At 39.3% G+C, this 21536-nt stretch overlaps 1 protein-coding gene across 2 annotated transcripts in view; it reads left to right on the forward strand.

The window, feature by feature from the left end:
* sgcd (sarcoglycan, delta (dystrophin-associated glycoprotein)) overlaps window positions 1-21536 on the forward strand; it is a 134018-nt gene that overhangs the window by 19968 nt on the left and 92514 nt on the right. The window contains exon 1 of one of the 2 annotated variants that reach the window (XM_086057855.1): window positions 6992-7014. The exons of the other annotated variant lie outside the window; for it this stretch is intronic. The gene's annotated coding sequence lies outside the window, so the exon portion shown is untranslated. Of the gene's footprint in view, window positions 1-6991; window positions 7015-21536 lie in introns of those variants that run through there. 2 annotated transcript variants of the gene reach the window in all.

Genomic DNA, 21536 nt, shown 5'->3' on the forward strand with positions numbered 1-21536 from the left:
TGCCGTGAAGAAAATGGAGGATTTTTTTTTAAATTGTAATATTCCTCTCAGCAATCCACCCTCTTAGACTTGCTGACTTATGTTTTATTAATTTCCTCCCACTTCTGACCTTTTGCCCTGAAAAAATCCTCCCAAAAAATGTCATCATGTTAATTAATTCTGCATCAAAGCTGATTAGAGCCCCCCGCCCCCACCAAAAAAAGAAGTGCTTATCAACCCTTTGTTTATGAAGACTTTGAATGAAGATGGAAGGGGGAAAAAACGGGGGCTAGTTACTTAGCATTCATAAGGAGCTCGGCTAAGCGAGATAAGTCTTATCAGCCGACCGAAGCGGGACGTAACTTAGTCAGACTGCATTCACTGACTTCCCGGAAAATATTTAGCATTTTAAGATATAAATTACTGCAGACAGTTTTTATCTCCTGCTTCAAAACGGCTTCTTTTTTTTTTGCCAAATAACAGAAGCTGCATTTTTTTAAAGCAAAAAGAACTCATTCAATTTTGGTCAGGATCCGAAAAAAGGGTGACAACAAGAATACAGTTTGGGCTTGCCGGTGAAGGAATGTCAGAGACTGCCAGTAGGTGGCGCTGAAGTGCGACTGAGGAGATTGTTCATGGACCTTTTTGATCCTTTAAGACCGCTTTACTTTTTGCTCATGCGAGTTGTCATGCAGTAGAACAAAAAGAAAAGTTATTTCACTCCAAAAAACGAAAGCAGAGCATGTATCTGGATTCTTTGTGTGCTTACAAGTGAAGAACATAATGAAATCTCGCATCTGCCATCAGAGATCCCAAGCTCCAGTAAACAAACTCGACGACGCACAACGACCCGTGAAGGAACCTTTTTGCCGTGAGCGGCGTCCAATCCGCTCTTGTCGCTCGCTTTCTCACACGCTTTGCTGGCGCTGCGTCAGCCGAGAGTAGGCCGGGTCACCTCTGCTCCGTTTCGCCAATTGTCATTCATTCGTCCTGCTGGGAGTTTGTTGCAACACTGGAGCGGGAACAGCCTCCATTTTGTGAGATGAGTCAAATTGCACTCGAGCGTGGCTTAAAATGGAGATCTGATGGGTCTTTCCTGGTTGGATTTGAAAATGTGTCCGTTTGTCAGGTTGTCTCCATGGCAACAAGACGATATGTTTTGGCGTGTGGCCCGTCTCAAAAGGCTGCAGCCACTGTATAGTGCTTCTGTGCTTTATCCAGAAAAAAAGTCATCATTGCCATATTTTTGGTGCTGTCAGGGGCGTGGTGGCCATCAGGAAGTTCAGGAGAAATATGGACGGATATGTTTCGGTGCACGTTAGCCGCTGTCCGTGCAAGATTCCTTTTTTTTTTTTTCAGAGAATCATGGCCATGAATGATTATGATTGTATTCATCTGTTAAAACATTTTGAAAAGAGGTATAATTCCCAATTTGATATTGACAATTTTGATGAGGATATTCTTGGCCCACATGTAAACTGAACGGACAAGAGCATTTCCACAGTGTGTGCAAATCGATTGGACGCTGAGACCCTTCCGCTCTCCTGCACTAACAGTTTGCCATTTTTTTTCACGGACAGATCAATGTTGGCGGCGTACAGGCGAGACATCCCTCGACAAGAACTTTTAGGATTGATTCCCGCCAATCGGAATAACCGTCCTCTCTGCATTTATCTCCGGTGCAGCAGCTGGTTGGGGATTTTGGGGAGGGGGTGAGGAGGGGAGTGTAATCCTCAAGTGCCCATCAGAGGAAGGGGGGGGGGGGGTTCTACTGTACTTTGTAAAGTGCAATACAAGGTGAATGAAGGCAGGCATGTTAATTTTTTATTTATTTTTGGTTACATACAAAGAAAAGCATATCCTTGAAAACAGCTCATGTCTGTACAGTCCTTGCCTATTGATACAGATTTTTTGGGTTGGGGTGGATGGCGGAGGTGGATGGGGGGCGGGGTTCCTGGCGGGGCCCGGGGGTCGTCCTTTGGCGCTGCCGCGGCGTGAGGGGCCCTGAGGTGTTGCTCTTGCTCTATCCTGGCAGGGGTCGACGGCTCCCCTCTTTGGTGGAGATTTTCATGCATGCCAGATCCACCACACCAGCATCTATCGAAACTCAGACTCAATCTGCTTCTTCCTCAGGTCATTGAATCGGTGGAGGCTGGTGTCTGTGGATCTCACTCTGCTTCGTTTGTCCTTTCTTCCTTTCCTCAGTCTCTCCTTTGGTATCTGGGGGTCTCCCTGATTTGTTGGAATTTAGATGTTTCTGGGGTTGGTGAAGAACTCTGGTTGGTGGCCCGGTGGGTGGTGTCTGGTCGGTGCTGGATTTCACTTTCCTTTGTTTTCTTTGGCCTTCCTCGGGTCTCCTGACGGCGGTGTTCGGTTTAGGTGAACGGTATGGGATTTTTTTAATAGGTTTTTGGTGAACTAACGAATACACACACACTCGCACGCACGCACGCACGCACGCACGCACGCACGCACACATACTCACCCACATACAAAAAAAATAAAAATAAAAAAGAGAGCAATGATGATGACATTACCGAATGAACAATACTGAGCTCTTTAACGAAAAAAGAAAGAAAAAAAAAAAAGAACAGAGAAAATAGGGCAAGATGGAAAATAAAATGTTTGCCAGGAGAATGCAGAGCCTTTAAAAAGAAGTACTGTACATGAAAAAAGGACTAATCCTAAAGAGAATAGGGATTTTTGTTTGCTTGTTTGTTTCTAAACAAAGGACGTCCCGGTTTTCTTTAGAAAAAAAAGGTGTATTTTTTAGAGAAAAAAATAGAAATTTTACTTGAAAAAACGTTATTTAATTAAATCATATTTATTTATGTTTTAATATTTTTCAAAAGTTATATTTGTTTGGTTGGTGGAGGGTGTTTGTGGTGAAATAAATAACAATACTATCATACATTATTTTTTCAATCAAAAATAAAATTTTATCTAGGTGAGGAAGTCTTGATTTCATGTTAATAAATGTTTATTTTATTTTAAGGGGTGGGCAGGGGGGTCAAACCTTACAAAACAATGGTAACGTGTTTAAGGTGTAAAATTATACTGTTTTTTTAAGTCCTCATTTTCCGAGAAGAATCATTATCTTTAGATTTTTTTGTCCCTTTTTTTGTAATATTTTTATGATCATCCTCTTATGTGAATGTACTCCTATTTTATAAAATATTTATATATTTTATTTTATTTTTTTGTTGATCTTTTTTCCCAAACTCAATTGATAAAAACGTCCTATTTGCAAAGGAACTGTCATTTGACACCACAGTGGTCTTTCTTGAGCTAATCCATTTGGTGTCCAAGGATAACGTGCGTTTCCAACAAGCGCGCGCTCCAAACCACGTCCGTGTCTTCCGACACGAACTCATGTTAGCTCCCGCTAAGCCGATTTAACGGCGACATCAGTCGGCTTTGCACTTGTTATTTCTTACTGGCAGGTAGCGAGCATTAGCCGTGTGGAAAAAGCGTCTCTTTGCTGTGCTTTTCTGATACAATGAGCTCACGTTGGAAAAGAGGGGATGATTTAACCTGCCTGCTGTCCCAAAGGAACACACGTGCATCCAAATCCTACAAAAGCCTGTTAGGGGGCTTTTACGACCACTTTTGAATAGACCTCCGCTTACGAGTGACCCGACATATGACATCTATACCCGGATAATGTCTCTTCCATTTCAAGTTTAAAAGAAAGATTAGTTGAACCAAAGTTTTCCTAGTTTGAAGCTAACATACAATGCAAATGCCAAAGACAGGCTAACGGAACCTCCATCGATGGTGTTGCGGCCATTAAAACCCTTTAAGCAACGGATACTTGAATATAAATGGTCCAGCAATAAAAGTAAACTTTTTTCTCATAATACTTTGTTCTCAAAGAAATTCAAACTTTTTCTTGCAATACTGCAAAAAATTTTTTAGGGGTGGGAATCTTTGAATGTCTCACGAATCGATTCGATTACAATTTTTGGGAATCGATTTTCGATTAAGAACGCTTTTTGATTCAAAATGATTTCATTCACAATTATTTTTGCTTTAATCTATAGATGTGCAAGGAATTGTAATGATCTACTCCAGTCTGACTCGCGAATGCTAATTAGCGCGCTACTCGCTGCACTTTTATCACTCAAAAGAACGGCTCCACACTGCAAAAAAACTACTTTTATTGGAATAACTTGATTGTGACTTTTTCCTTCTACTCTCTAATGTGGCTACAACTTAACAGTGTATTAGATTGCGTGGAACCACACTGCCTCTCAGTGGCCAAACAGGGTACAACATGAACAGCGCTCCAAATAAAGGCACACATAGACAAAGGCAAGACAGTATAAAATAATTAAAATAAAATCGATTTTGGGACATTTAAAATCGATTCTGAATCATACTAAATGAGAATCGCGATTCTTATGAGAATCGATTTTTTGGCACACTCCTATTTTTTTCTCATAATATTGCAACTAATACAAATTCGGACTTTTTTCTTTTTAGTTCTAGTAATATTGCAATTAATGCAATAGAAATGCTGACTTTTTCACATAATATTCCAGCTACTTTTTTTTTAAATATATATTTCTAACTTTATTCTCACAAATATAAACAGTTTTTTTTACATTACAATTACATTTTCAAAAAAGAAAATATATTTACCACAAAGTGTTGCAAGCATTGTGATGGAAATTCTGACTTTTTCCTCATATTTCAAATATATTCTCTCAAATTGCAACTTTTTGTCATCTAATGTAATTTTATGCTCTAAAAATTACTACTTTTTTCTTCTAATATCCAGAAGATGTATTCTCACAATAATAACCAGTGTTTCCCACACCATGTTAATACTTGGGCGGGCCACCCAAGTAAATTGGCCACCACCCAAGTAGATTTCAAGAAAATGTAATAAAATTAAAACGTTTTTTTAAACGTGTCGCAACCAGATATACCGCATATAACATTAGTTCGCCGTCACTCACTTGTAGATCATAAGGTTAGAGGAGACGCAAGTAGCAGGATTGAGAACACCCACGGAGTCGAGTCCTCCACCCCCGGAGTCCACCTACCCAAGTAGATTTCAAATCTGTGGGAAATGTTGATAATTACTTTTTTTCTCAAAATATTCCAATTGTATTCTCTCAAAAATGGCAAAAAAAAAATCCCACCGCACTGCCATTGACAAGTAGACTCGTCACATTACATTTTTTTTTAGGGAAAGGTTCGGGAGCTGTTCCACTGTAAATTTCAAACTTCGAAACCACTTTAGGGATGCATAACCACCACTAGATGGCATCAGTGCCCCTTTTTTTTTATTTGAGATCAGCACAATTTGTGAGTCCACTGGGGGAGAAGCAGCTGCAATTTGTGCAATTTTTCTTTTTCTACTGCTGATTATAAAAGGATGGAACAAGGCTGTTTCTTTTTTTTTCTCCTCATGAAAGAAGAGAGTCTATTCTTTGATTTTTTATGAATCTGCAAATATATTATCATCCTTTGGGTCTTGAAAATGTTTCTAAAAGCGCTGGCAGTGAACGATTAGTAGTTGCACTTTTTCCACTGAATAATTAGGACTTTTTTTGTCATAATATTCCAACTTAATTGTCATAAATTGTACATTTTTGCCCCACAACATTACAACTGTCTTCTCTCAAAAATGTATATTTTCATATCCTTTCCACTCAAATCCTACACTTCTGCTTTCTTCTTATTCACATTCTATATTTCAGACAGTAGGGGAGACCGGGGCTAGTTGTATCACGGGTAAGTTGTCACGTTGCAATTTTCTTCTCCACTAGAGGGCGCAGCGAAAAAGTGGCATAATAGTTTTGTTCGTATAAATGTTCAGGAGTTGTGTACTGTCTAAGCAGAGAATAGCACATTGCGAACTGATTCGAAAGTCAGTTATCTGTTATGCACAACCCAAAGTAAAAAAAAAAAAATCAACTTCATATATTTTGAAGCAGGTGTCGTACATAGACAAATTCTAGCAGAAAATCATGTGTACTCGTTAGAGGAGAGATTCAGGCATCTTGTCATGCCTCAGTCACTGTTCTGTTTTAAGTTAACTTTAAACTAGAGCAAGTATTAGCCAAAATGGTAGTTTGGGGCAACTAGTCTCGGTCATTTTGGGGTCTGTTGTCACAAAGGATGGGCCAATGAAAAATGCACCTCTGGCAACTGTGTTTACATGTGCCAGAATTGCCTTAAGTCTTGCCTGTCTTAAGAGTGAGGAAATTTGTTTTGTTTCATTGTTAAAAGAAAGAAAGAACGATTTCCCAGTTGTTGGAACTACAGTATGCCTACGTTTCAGGACTGGTTTAAGTTTCTTGATGAACCATCCATCTATTAACTGAAAAGCCTCATTTTTTTTAAATTCAATTTAATCTCATATTTCCAGTTTAAGGAAAGCAAAACAGGCATTTGAGGCTAAGAGCTATGACCTATATGCCAGCAGTTCCTAAGGACCTTAATCTATTTCATAATATTTCATGTTCAATTTTGATCAGTGACTGTGGTAAATTTTCAAGATCAATGACAAACAAGTTCTCTGGCTGTAAAAACAAAACAAAAAACAACAAACAAACAAACAAAAAAACAGAAGAACATTTATAATTTTGTCCTTGTTTTATTAGTTGCAAAATCCAGTGTGACATCTTACCCCATATAGTGTGACAACTTACCCATTTGTGGGACAACATGTCACATATTCACTCCCTCTATTTGATGGCTTACAACGTTGCACTGACACAAAGTATGAAAATGACATGAATACGAAACATATACCTAAGACTTTGGTCTTTCATCTGCTATACATTTTGTTTATATATGATGTATTGATTCTGGGAAATATATAAAAGTATAAAAAGTGTTACAACTAGCCACGGTCTCCCCTAAATAATGTAAGGGATGCAAAATGTTTGCTTAGTAGGAAGTGACTGCACTCTGATGATTACTTTTTATTTTCTTACGGTTAGCTATTAACTCATCTGCAGTCTTGACCTTTGCCGCCACGCGCATGACAATGAGTGAGGACAGCGCACTCATTTGGAGGTAGGAGTGCACTCCTTCCCTGTCGCTTTTTTTGGCCTACTCCGTCTTGATCTACTCGCAGACGCGCCGCTTCCTCTCTCAAGTGTGTCGGCAATTATTCTGGCAGCGTGCAGGCTAATTCGCCGTGCGGGCCTTGGAAAGAGACGAGACAATGAGAGCGAAAATCAGACGTTATGTAATGAAATGACAAGCCGCAGAGAAAACGGATCATTTCACAACTGTACTTGAATGACGGCGCACAACATCAACTTTAGTCTTATGTAATCTAGATCTTTCCCAAATTGCTTTTTTTCCTATGAAAATGCTGCATTTCTTGTAATAAGAGGTGTCAAAATTAACAAATTTTTTGAGTCGATTATCAGAATAATCGACAACTATTTTAATAATCGAGTTTAGAGTCATTATTTAACTTCATTTTAATCATCTGATTTCAGCCTCTCAGGAGTAATTATTCTGGGATGTTTGTCATGATCTATTCATGACACATTACATTTGCAAACATCTGCTTTTAATTTGGAAAACGATGACCGAACAAGAAACGGAATCAACATTAATCTCTCAACCTCTTTTTATTTTTATCTTTATGACTAAACAAGACCAAAAAACAAAAATTGGTTCATAAACAGTAATTGAGGGTTCAAGGGCGGTTTTGTAATGCATTCGAATTCAAAATAAAATGTTGTCTGATCATTAAATTAATTTCATAGTGACAGCCCTACTTGTAATGAACCTGGTTTTTATTGTTTTATTTTTTTTAAAATAATGTTATAAAATGATGACTTTTTTATTGCAAAAAATAAAACTTTTTTTCTGGTACATACACAGTGTAATATTTGTAAAAATTTGCATTTGTTCTTGTAGTATTGATCACTTTTTCGTATAACGTTACATTTTCTTTTCATTTAAAAATTATACTTTATTCTTGTAAAATTGCTACAATGTTATTTTCATTAAAAAATTGATTTCCCCACCCCATAATATTATTTTTTTAAACGCTAACATGATTTTCTTCCGTTTGTAATATTACAACTTTTTTTTCATATTTTCTCTACAGGAAAAAAATCTAGAAAAATGTGACAAAAAACTAAACATTTTCTTATGTTACACAAAAAATTTTTTTTAAGTAGAATAGTTTGGATCTCCTATCATTTAGACTTTTTTTTTCTTATAATACTCCAATTTTCTTTTCATTCCAAGCCTCAGAAATAGCTTATATTGAAGAATTCTATTTTGTCCTTGAATGGTGACAATTTTTTCCTTGTGAAAATAATTTTTTTCTCTTCTATATTTGGATTTTGTGGTGTCCCGCCAGGCGCCGTCTTTCCTGCTGTGTGTTGGCTTTATCTGTGTCTTCCCACCACGTCACAGTCTCAAACTGCGTCGGCTCATCATCTGGATGGTGCACATTCATCCCAGGATGAGTCTGCCGGTGTACTTTTTATTTTAACACCGTGATCTTCTTCTCAACTCCTGAATTGACTTTCAGACGGGATGAAGCGGCGCCCTTGCCGCCGCCGTTGCGTGTTTTTATTTGGAAGAAGTCAGACTGGACGTGAGGACGCGCAGATTCTATTAGAGCCTTGCCAGCTATTATTTTCCAGTAACCTTCGCAAGCGTCTGTTGGCTGCCCTTCACCAAGATCAGGCCTCTAAGCCTGTTAGCCAGATAATGCAAAAACTACTTAGAATTGTGGAGAATGCGTGCCGGACACACTGGCGAGAGATAAAAAAGATCATGTAAAAATAAAAACAACACAAAAAATATTATATAGTTGTTTTTTCCACTCCTCCTTCCTTATGCTCTTCTTTTTCATTTGAGAAAATCAGGGCGCTGTTTGGTGACCCGTCAGGCTTCACATTCTGTCTCCCTTTGTTGGTCATTGTTTTTTAAGTCTTGTTGATGGGTTGTAACTGTGAATTTAATTGCTCTGTAGTCGTGATATCTGCCATGATTATACATTTGATTTCATTCCACCCCAACACATTTAATCCTGTAAAGCCTGTGGCAAAAACAAAAAAAAAGTGTCTCTGTTGGTCCTGTACAAAAAAAAAATGCCGCTAAATAATATCAAGAATTGGCACTGTTACAGTCTGCTTGCAGTGGGGGCCAAGTGAGGCAGTGACCCACCAGATAGAGCAAATGGACCTGTGTTGTCTTTATTACCTCCACCAAGGACAAATCACAAACATTTGAGTTTGACTTGTTGATGGGTCAGATTATTTAAACATGACCAAATCAAACCTTTGTAGAATTACGTTACAGTCTGCTTGCAGTGGGGGCCAAGTGGGTCACTGACCCACCAAGGACATATCGCAAAGTTTTGTGTTTGGTTAGTGTGCCAACCAAAATGTTCTAATTCAGGTGGGGTACACCCTGGACAGTGTTAGGGAGACTCACACCCATGACCTCTGGACTGTGAGGCTGATGTGCTAACCGCTACTGCGCCGTGCTGCCCTCTTTTTTTCAAAACTGTTAAAATTCTGTCTGTTGCCGGAAAAACATTCAAATTCCGGTGCTGCCGTTCTTTTGGCGTTTCAGTTTTGACCGCGCTGCATTCCAAGTGGCAAACTGTCAGAATGCTCCAGAACCCCAACCCACTTCGCCTTGTGATGTGTTCAAAGGCCCCACGGTGAAACCCGAGCAGCCCCTAGCATGGGAAATGTGCAAAAGTCCATATTTTGAGTGTTGCCATAGCACTGCAGGTAGTTGGCGGAGAGGTTGCGGCGTGTCTACATAATAGGAAAGGTCAGAAGGTTTTGTTGGTATTCCGCAGTTGTGCTCTTTCTTTCAAGGCGGGAGGTTGAGGTGTTGGTCGCGGGGTGGGAGCAGAGCACTTGATGGCACAGCGGGCACTCGAGCTTGAAATGATGTGCCTCCCCGTGCCACACGGCTTGCCCGCCAGGCCGCCGTAAATCCCGCTGTGTAAATAAAGATCGGCCTCGCTCCGCCACATCTCGCCTCGCCAGTCTCTGTGTAAACAATGTCCTTCCTCTTCCTCCTCGCTCTGAGCTTTTAATCTCTCACCATCCAAGTGCCTTGCCATTTGTTGTATAGCGTGTAATGGAAAACTAAAGATGGACGCAGATCTTTCGTCGAGGGGTTGCCGTATCCGTTCTGGGCGTGCATCAATACCGCGTGGCTACGAGCTAAATGATGTCAGTATCAGAGGTGGGCGATTGAAGTCGTATGACTTGTCTGGAGTCACGTTACACTGCTCACAAAAAGTGCATTTTCAGGATGAACCTAAAATGCGGTATAACCTTTATCAGTGAACTTTATTTGACCTTTTCCAAACTTTTCAATGTTTGTACAACTTGCTGTTTTCTAACAAGGAACTGAAAGGAAAAATTCCCAGCAGGTGTTGAAGCGTTTGTTTGTGTCTCTATGGCAAAAATGCTACAGTGTGTATACACAATACGCAGAGGTAAACAAACGTTGATATTTGGAGTCGATCAGTTAATTAGTTAGTTAAATTAACTCATTCACTCACAAATTAATTTGAACTATTTCTATTAGTTTAACATTTTTTTTCCATTTTTGTTAACAAGAGTATGAAAGCCTACATTTTTTTGGGTACATTTAGAACAGATATAAAAAAAATATTAATCGTGAGTTCACTAGTGAAGTCATGCGAACATTTACAATTACAAATTGTAATCGCCCGCTACCCCTGAATTTAATCTTAAAATATATATATATATATATTTCAAATCCTTTTTTTTTAAAGAAAAGACTATTAAAAATTAGGGGCGTTAGGCGATTACAATTTTTAATCGTAATTAATCGCATGACTTCACGAGTTAACTCACGATTAATCACAAATTTGAAATCTGTTCTAATACAATAAAAAAAATCTACGTTTTCATACTCTTGTTTACAAAAGTGGGAAAAAATGTAAAACTAATAGAAATAGTTCAAAATAATTCTTTATGTCTATAGCCGTCAATGGCAGTGAATGGGTTAATGTGCTGATTGACATGAATATAATGTCCTTTATTATTACCATAGAAAGTTAAAAGTGGAAATGATGTAAAATGATTTGCGTAATGATGTTGTCCGGTTTTGATCGGGTTTTGTGTACGGGAGTAAAGCTATCTGCTCACGCATGTACACGCCGGGTTATCCCGAATGTTGCAGAAACCGGAATTTTGACTTGAACCCTAATATTGACTGCATGTAAACATAGTCAGTGAGGCTGATTGACATAATGACAACACTCAGTGGGAATATTGAAGGTTGAAAAACTACCAAGTCAAAAGTTAAGCAGAGCTGTGTCGAGTTTGAATTAGCAGTAGTGTTAGCTAACAGCATTAGCATTACAAGCAGCACATACTTGAATCGCTGAAAGGATTGCTGGGGAATTGAAGTTCCCTTCCCTGATAACTGCCATCTTTATCCAATGAAATCTGTGCTTTTCTGCTTTAAATGGATCCTTATGCTATTTCATTCATTTATAGGCCTACCGTGCGTGCTCTGTGTGTGTGTCCGGTCGTGAAATAGGAAATATACATATTTTTAAAAGATTGAAACCGTCTAAGGTTCACTTCACAATACAACTCTGAATTCTGCTGGTTCTAATGGATTCTTAACAATGCAAGTCCATGCCTGTGAGTTGTGGGCTTGTTACAGAAGCGGCGCTCCTGCACAGGAGGTTAATAACTAAAGGAGCAGCGCTTGCAATTGATGGATTTTCGGGGGGAAACGGAAATTAGAAGTCCACTGACATGACATGACCAGAAGGCCCAAATAAGGTCCAAATTAAAATATTGAAGAGGTTTAGCATATTTGTTAAAAGTGCCCTCAAGGAGCATGCGGCGGTATTGTCGGATGATCCTGACACTTACTGACCATCCAAGCAGATAGTTCCAATGTCATCCCTAGAATACCCTAACCTTAACTTCAAGAGTATTTCTTAGCATTCAAGGGAATTCTTGTTCCCTGTCTTGATGATATTCCTACAGCGGTATAGCCCAGTGAGATCGATTGGAATTCAAACTGTGTTCACAGTGGGATCTCCGGTGTGTCCAGTTGAGAAGACACCTTAGGACCGGTAACCTCCTTGCCATACAGTCCAGCAGTTCAAGCCTTTATTATTTGTTAATTTGTGACAAATCAACATTGGCTTAAAAGTTCAACTGGAGAGTGTAGACCGTTACCACTAGGCGGCAGAAGTGAGTAACATGAGGCGCAAGTAATCACCACAGCAAACTCAGTCACTCAAAGTATTATGGGATGCATGCGGCAAGTCACATTGTCCGCACGTCACCTGTACATGCTAATGACGGAGTGACGTTCGTGTTTTCAAATACCTAAGTTGAGTTTGTTGTTAAGGTTGATAGTACACTTGATGAAGTGGTATTTAGCTTGGGGGAGGGGGAACCTCTGTAAAAATTTGCAATATAAATTACATTATTATATGCTGAAAGTAACTAATAAAGTAATTTGTAATCTAATTCAGTTTGTTTCAAAATCAAGTAATTAGTAAAGTTATTTTTTCATGCTAACTTTGCCAATCGCTAACCTTGAAAGCTTGAGGTTTTGATTCATAGAACCTAATATGACATTTTCAGCAAGTTAAGACTGAGGCTCTGAGATCTGCAGACTTGGGTCAATTAGTGGAACCCAGATTTCGAAGTAAACACGGTGAAGCTGCATTCAGCTGTTATGCTGCACACAAATTGAATAAGCTGCCAACAGAAGTGAAGTCAGCCTCGGGTGTAAATGCTTTTAAATCCAGGTTAAAACTTAGCTTTTTTCACATACAATCATTTTTAGATCTTTTTTTTCTAAATGTTTTAACATTGCCAATGTATGTTCTTTTAGTCAATTTTGCAAGCTACTTTGATTTTCTCAAGTTGCCTCAAACATGAAATGTGCTACAGAAATAAACTTGCTTTGTTTTATTTGATGTCCGTGGCCAGTTGAGGAAACCCTTTGCACGGGTGACCCAGTTTGGAATTGGCCACCAAATTTGTGCTGAGGAAAACTTCTGTGGCGTCAGAAGTGGGATGGTTAGCCATGACATGACATAGCAATCCACCATGCTGAGAATTTTGTTCCTCAAGCCATTAAAGCCAATGATGCTTTCGATCTGCGTGATATTTGATAGCTCCCCAAATTCTATGTATCTTTGACGCAGTGGTGGCCATATGTGAAATATCCTTCTCATGTTCCAAACGATCGTCTTTATTTCACTCTCTAATTGCACTGCGGGAGTCTGTCGAATGTAACATGCCACTGTCAGCTGTACGCCGAGGAAAGGCACCGGCCTAAATTGCAAGTCTGCTCGCGCCGCACTCGTTGCGCTTGTAATGCACTTACAATAAAATGTGGGCCGACGTAGCGCGGCGACAGAATTTTAATAGAGCAATTACAATCGGATCTCTGGCTGGCAGATGAAACGGGCCCGCCCGCCGTCGCCACGGCAACAATTAACAGTCATACTTATTAACTGTCTCATTGCAAAGATTTAATAAAGCCGCGAGGGTGGGGTGCCGTTCCGTTTATTGAATGCTCAAGAAGTGGACCCAAACAACATCATTAAATGGGAAATGGTTAATTTGGAAACTTTTATGCACTAATGTCATTGTAGCTGAGTAATGAGTTCAATTTGTGGTTCTATGGTTATCATCATATTTTTTCTAATTTAATAATTTTGTTCAACTTCATATCATCCTTCTTTTGGGGCCTTGATTAAAATGTATAAAAATATTAGATTCAATTCATTGTGATTCTTCATGTTGTTGTCTATTTACTATGAGTTTGAGTGAGGTAAGCTCCGCCTTCTTACATCAATGAAATTGAAGAGAAGGATCATCCATAATTTTGATTAAAATGTAAACATTTACGTCAAATTTCATTGCTCATTAATGTGTCAAAGGGACTCTGATTATATTGTAGGTAAAAATAGACATAAGACCCGCCTTCTCATGTGAAAGAGTAGTTAATATGGCTCATTTTTAATTGATCAATTTTCAGTTAACAATCACAATATACAGAGTACAAACACTGTAAAAAAAATTACCCTTAAATTCATTTTTTATGTATTTTTTTGCCACCATCACTCGATGTGTCAAAGAGGCTCAACTTATATTGAGCCGTTATTGGTTGTTGTAGGAAATGCAGGCAGAGGATTGGCTTGAGGAATATAAGGCCCACCTTCGCACAAGTGGCGGTAATTAAATCAGCGCATTAAAAATGTTTTATGTTCTGTTAGTTTAAATACATCTAAACAATCATTTCGGATGTCCGAGCGATGTCAAAGACCGCATGGAGAAACATTCACCATTGGTGAGTTGAAGTTGAGCTAATTAGCCACACTGTCATGCTAACACGCAGGCGCGAGACTCAAGTAAAGTAACAAACTAAAGAGAAAGGTGAGGTCAAAGTCATGTTGGCCAAGACAGTGACCACTCATTTGGAATATTGACGCGCTTCAGTAATTTCTATCATTAAGAGGCCGTCCTTCCCACCTGCTTGGAGACCCTCACCTTGCAAGTCCGCCAGTCATTTGCAGATGAACGATGTTCTCGAGTCGGTGGCATGAAAGGCGCAGAACAGCTTTAATCTGGTGATTAGGATTTAATTTGCTACGAAGATTTAATGTAATATGTGAGTGCAAATCATATTAGTGTGGAAATGGCACACAAACAGGAAGGCAGGACTCAACGCCAAACAAAAACATGCCATGAAGGTCATTCTGTGCTGTGATAAAGATCACCTTAATAATGGAAATTACAAGTGCAAATTACAGTACATGACTTGCATGGCAACCACAATTCGAGCTGTTATATGTGTAAAAATATGTTCTCTATATTTTTGAAATAAGGCTATATGCAACAAAATTACTTTTTAATAGCTTGTGTAAATTTTTTTTATTTTTTTTAAATATTTGACTATATAAATACATTACATAGCTAATGTAAAACTATTGCTTTGACGCCATCATGTGGCATCTTTGGTGCCAAGGAACTATGTTGACGTGAGAGGATGAGCTTTATTTAGTCAGGCCACAACCCTGTATAATATTAAAATAGTGCTTTGCCGCTATCTTGTAGCATCTCATATCCATATGTCTGTTCTATACTACCCTCTGGTGGCCAAGGCGGGTGCACCAGGAGGAGCAGCACAATTTCCATTGATTTGAAGCAAAAAATGTGACAAAAACATTTTCTTTATATTTTGTTTAATGTTGTCGTTGCTGTATATATACATATATATATACAGTGCTCAGCGTAAATGAGTACACCCCCTTCTAAACAATATCTCAAATACAAAAACAATTTACAAAATGTTGGCAAGACCAAGTTGAATATACATCTGGTTAACTTATAACATGAAAGTAAGGTTAATAATATAAATTAGATTACACCATTTTACAGTGTCACTCAAATAAGGGTGATGCAAAAATGAGTACACCCCTTCCACAAAAATGACTAAATCTAGTACTTTGTATGGCCTCCATGATTTTTAATCGCAGCACAGCTTTTAGGCATGGAATGAACAAACTGGCAACATTTTGTTGCATCAATCTTTTTCCATTCTTCAAGAATGGACTGGATGCTGGATGGAGAGTGATGCTCAACTTTTCACTGCCACCACCATGTTTCACTTTCATGTCTCATCACTCCAGAGTACAAAGTCCCGGTAGTCTTCGACTTTGTCAGCACGGGCCCTGGCAAACTGTAGGTGCGCTTTTTTTGTGCTTGGGCTTCCTCCGTGGACGGCACCCATGCATGCCATTCCTCTGCAGCGTACGTCGTATTGTGTCATGGGAAATAGTCACCCCAGTTTGGCTTTTTTATTTCCTTAGATAACTGCAGTGAACTTAGATGTCGATTTTCTTCCACCTTTCTCATCAGAAAACGCTGCTGTTGAGTTGTTAGCATCCGTGGACGACCTGGACGTCTCTGTGAGATGGTTGCAGTTACATCTTTTTAAAATGTTTGTACCACTTTTGCTACAGTATTCTGACTGAGTAATGCTTTGCTGATATTCTTGTAGCCTTCAACTTTGCTGTGTGAAGACATTTTCTTTCTCAGATCTTGTGATGTTTATCTTCCATGTGGTGCCATTGCTAACAGCATGAAATGGGAAACTGTTTTCTTTAAGTAACACACCCCATTTATAGTCAACTGTCTGCTTGACACCTGTGTAATGAAAGTATGAGAATCACCTAGACGTTTCGAGTCTAAATTTTGGGCTTTTTGGTCTTTGCTCCAGAGATGTTCTGTGAAGTGTACTAATTTTTGCATCACCCTAATTTGAGTAAAACTGCATTTTTTTTTCTCTTGTTTACATTATTAACCTTACTTTCATGTTATAAGTTAAACAGACGTTACATAAATTTAGTCTGGTCATCATTTTGGAAATTGTTTATATATTTATATATATATATATATATATATATATATATATATATATATATATATATATATATATATATATATATATATATATATATATATTTTTTTTTTTTTTAATGGGAGGCTGAAACAAGAATGGCCACGGAACCAATTAGTCATAAAGTATCTCCTGGCAAACAGTGAAAATCTGTTTATTATTGCCTATAGAAATCACTAGATGGCGTCAAAGCACTATATGAAACTCCTCAACGTGTTTCCATGTAGTTCCTTGGCACCAAAATGGAGCATAGGTTCAAAATGAAAAAATCGGCAACTAGTAAATCTGTGAATACTGAATCATGAATATGCCGGGGAGTTGATGAGTTTGAATGATGAATCTCAAATAGGCACGATTGATTGTAATTCACCACCGAACCTTTTCGTACGATTTTCCGCTATGTTCTCGTGAAAACATGGCGATGTATTGCAAGGCAGAGACGTTTTAGCTAACCACGTGCTACACCTTGCTACCTCATACATAAGTATCATGTTCTCGCCATCATAATGCCGAATGATATTTCCACTCAGGCGCATTAGTTTGAAATACCCCCAACAGCTTTCCCGCCATTGTTGTTTTGGAGCGTCTCGAGGTCGCCGCTAATCGTATTTCAGCTCAGCTTGTCGCCGCTACACGCCTTATTTTTGTGAGTTGTACTTCCTTTTATCCCCACACCCTCATTTTACTTGGGAAGCATCACTGCACACAGACAAAACTGTCACACACTTACACAAACACACACACAGACAGACACTTGTAAATCACGCACACACAATCTCATGGGTGCACATATGCTTTTATACACACTGATGGCTTTCTTGGAGATTCACGGTGTGCTGTAAAAAAAAAAAAGAAAAAAAGTGTTGGGCCTTCTGCCTCAACTCTGGAGTGTTCATTAACTGACACACACACATAGCGAGGCGCCAACAGACATAAAGTGACCCCTGCGAGGAATTCATTCATTTTTATGCCTCCTCCTCACCGCATGACTGTTTATTTGTTTTTCCGAACCATTAGGTCAGCAGCTTTTCGGGACTCAATCCGCTTTTTTTACTTATTTATTTTTTACCGTGTTGAATGTGTGTCACGGCCGCTAAAAATGGCTTTTAAAAGATATTAAAAGTAAAGCTGTCTAATGCCTTGGACTTGGCAGCAAACACGAATGGGAAGCGGCCCTTTAAATCCACCGAGCGTCCCGTCGTAAAGTAAGTAAACTTCTGCTTCCTCTTTCATGGCCATGTCGTCATCCGATGAAGTAACTGTTGCGCTACGGCGCTACTCCGCTGTTGCCGTCGTTAAAATCTTTATTAACCGTGCAGGGAACAATTTTAGCGTTACCTTGAATTTGTCGAAGAGTGATGGTTGGCGCGCTCATAAGTGTGGTATTGTTTGTTTGTATTGTTGTATGTTTGCATCCAGCTCGGTTTACGCGTGTAGGCAGTTGTTGTGCGCAACGTGTCCACCGTCCTACCCCATAGTCAACATAGACCAGGGGTCCAAATCTTTCCTGTCAAAAGAGCCATTTCAAGCCAAATAAATACCCCAAAAGCTGTCTGGAGCCGGAATACATTTAAACATTGTGATGAAGGAAACAGAGCGTTAGTGCATTCTAACCTATTAAGAGCTAATTAGAGCTGCACCATAACAGAAAAATATGCAGCATCCAATGCGTTGAGATTCATTTCCTTCTACTTTGCATCTTCCGTTTCTGGATTTAAAAAATATATTTTTTTGTTTTGTTTTAATTTTTCAGAATCATTTTTAGACTTCTCTTCCTGTCTGTCAAATTTCTGATATTTTAGGCAATTTTATGGACACATTATGGTAATTTTATTTTTGGACATTTATTTTCTTTATTGCTTTAAAAAAAACAATTTTATGACTTTTTGGCAATTCCAAAGATATTTTATGTTAATTTTCTGCTTTCTTTTGTTTTCTGCCTTCAATTCTCTGACATTTGTTGGCAATTTCATGGACATTTTATGGTAATTTTCTGCTTTTCCTCTTCCTTTTTGGACATTTTTAGATCACTTTTTTGAAATTCTCTTCAAAACTTTAAAATAAAATAAAATACATAATTTTTTAATTTCTTTTTTATTTGAAGAATATGATATCTAAAAAATAAAAAAAATACAATAAATATGTAAAAAGAAAATACATTTTTCCAATTTAAATAATTTTTTTTTTTTTTTTAGAAGATCCACATGGAGTCACAGAAGAGGTACCAAAGAGCCACATGTGGCTCCAGAGCCTCAGGTTGCTGACCCCTGACATAAACAAAAGTAACCCACACATACAGTTTACCAACCTAGCTTTTGATCCCAAGCGTATGGCAGCTAGCCAGTTGGCAGCTAGCGCAAAAAGCTAATGTAGCCTTGTACAGCTTTACTAATGTTTCACGTTTGCGGGGTTTGTCTGGTTGTTTGAGCAGCTGTCCGACATTTCCCCCCGGCTTCCTCCTCCTCTTCCTCCTCTTGTATATTCATGTCAGCATATTCATAGCTCGCGGTCAAACCATCTGTGAAGTTGTTGCGTGCCAGCAGCGCAAAACATTGCGCCCCGCCGGTACGGGCCACGTTGTCACAAATACATGGAGATTGACTTGATGACATAGAAAGCTCAGACTTCCAATTTTTTTCATCAGACCTTAAACGCAGCATGATTCGACCTTTTGTATGCAAACTCCCACCTGACTTTTATAGCCTCGTACAGTGTTGGTTGGGACAAGAAGGATGTCACGCCGCAGGACGGGATTCCCAGACAGCGGCCTTCTGCTGCGTGATCCATCAGGGCCCCCCTCCGAGGCGGCATGGCCACACGCCGCTGTGACAAATCAGCCTGTCGCCCGGACACGCCACCGCATGACAACTTGGCATTTGAAGCGCTCGGATGGACTTTGTAGCGTCCACGCAATACTTGTGGACAAATATGTTTGTTCAGTAGCCCCTTCAACACAGCCTGTAAAAGCAAAAAAATTTGCCGCCTCACTTCTCCCTACAAATGGAACGGTCATGAAATGGGCAATAGGATGATAAAGTCATAGTGAATATTCTATTAGAAGACCCTAATCAAAGGTAGAGGGAAAAAAGCAAAACATTTTAACCTGGAGTATTTACACTCAGGGCTGACTTATTCTATTTGCGTGCAGCATCACTGCTAAATGCAGCTTCACCGTGTTTATTTTGAACTCTGGGTTCCCAAATGTTTGGGAAATACAACGTCAATGCTTTTCGCGCAATATAGCTTCATTGTTAAGTTTTTTATTTATTTAAATAAATTATAAAACAAATACCAAATAACCAACAAAAACTGGTTATGAACACTAATCAGAAAAAAAGTTCCATCCATCCATCCATTTTCTTAACTGCTTGTCCTCACAAGGGTCACGGGGGGCGCTGGAGCCTATCCCAGCTGGCTTCGGGCAGTAGGCGGGGTACACCCCGAACTGGTTGCCAGCCAATGAAAAAAAGTTCTGTGAACTTTTATTGTATCCAATTATTAACTCATTCACTCCCAGCTATTCTCACTGAAGCAACCCCCTTTGCTCTCGGCTGTTTTACTGGATTTTGACTGATTTTGCAAGGCCCACAAAATATTGTGTTCGATTGCTATAAAAACATGGAAGTCTCTTCTTTCATCAGGATTTTTTTTTTTTCAGTTTTGCAGCAATTAGCATTAGAATATAGCTAAGTTTAATCATTATTCACAAATCTGTTGAAAACTTTGGGGAAAACAGCTGTTTGCAACATAGCCCTGGTTGATCTCTTATACTCAGCTGACACCTGCTGACCGTTTTTGTAATAACTACAATTGCTTCAAACGTTCTCCTCAGTTCAAAGCCTTCTTTATGCTGTAGCATAAACACACACAAACAAATTTATAAATACGTTTTTGGGACACTGGTAACATTTAAAATGGAACGTATTTATATGTTTATGGGAGCAAATGAGTTAATCAATTATTAATCTGTGGAATGAATATGTAATCAATTCTAAAAAAAAAATTGGGGGTATTGACAGCTCTAAAGGAAACCAATGTAAATTCATGGTTTTCTTTCGAAAAACCACAATGTGTGGGTGTTTGCATACAAAAGGTCAATGCTAGCATTAGCTAGCACACTCACTACCTGTGCCATTATAATCTGAGCAATTAATTAGCCTGTCCCTCAATGATCATGTTATTTGTTTTAAATTTCCTCCACGTCTATTTTTTCAATCAACGCCTGTTGAAATATAAATAAAGACTGGCGTTCCGTCTCCCTTTGAAGCAATTTAACGTCTACTTTTCGACTGGCATTCAAACTACGGCAATAACAAAGGCTAAAATCATCATTGAAGCCATTTCCCTCGTTTTGTTTGGACTTTTGCCGCTCGCAAGCACGCGTGACGTTATGTTGAAAGTCATGTCGTAAAATGTGCGACTCCGACCGCTAAGTGCAAATCAGAGGCTGAGAGGAGCAGAGACGCGCGCCGCACCAGCGATGTCATCTCTTGATCCAGGCTTCTTTGCTTTGCCGGACTGAGGGATTGTGGGTGATTTATAGCACCACTGAGAGTCGGCAAGTGCAAGAGCAGAACTTATTAGACAAGTTCCAACACTCCCTGTTGCTTTGAAACATCCAATAATGGACCTTTGGAGGAGATACCTAAAGTGCATGATTTGTTGGAGACTATTTTTAGAGAGTGTGTGTGTGCATATGGAGTTTTGGCGTGTCCCCCTGTCAAGAAGAAGCGAGCGATTTAACAAATGAAGGCCAGCTCGGGGACACTGGGGCCGGGGACCTTTTGCAGGGGGAGCCGAGCGACAATAAATCTCAAAAATCAATATGACGGGGCCGGGGGTAATCAGCATCAATGATTTTAAAGCGGAATAAGTCCCCAGGGGCGGCGCGAGAATGATAAAATCCTTCGAAGCTGAGGAGTGGGGGGGAAAAAAACATCCCGAGGATGAAGGATGGCGAGTCGGAGGAGAGCGAGAAAGAAGGACGAGGATTATTGATGCTTTTCTTCCAGAAAGCCTTCCAGTGCTTTGCTCGTGCCTTGACTTGTCTCTTTCTGACTCGCCATCACTCACAATCATGCGTCTCCTGACTTATTACGTTCCAGTGGCTTCTTCTCTCT

The sequence above is a fragment of the Leptonotus elevatus genome, chromosome 16 (assembly GCF_054856555.1).
Source record: "Leptonotus elevatus isolate MCC_2025b chromosome 16, RoL_Lele_1.0, whole genome shotgun sequence".
NCBI classification, from domain to species: Eukaryota; Metazoa; Chordata; class Actinopteri; order Syngnathiformes; family Syngnathidae; genus Leptonotus; species Leptonotus elevatus.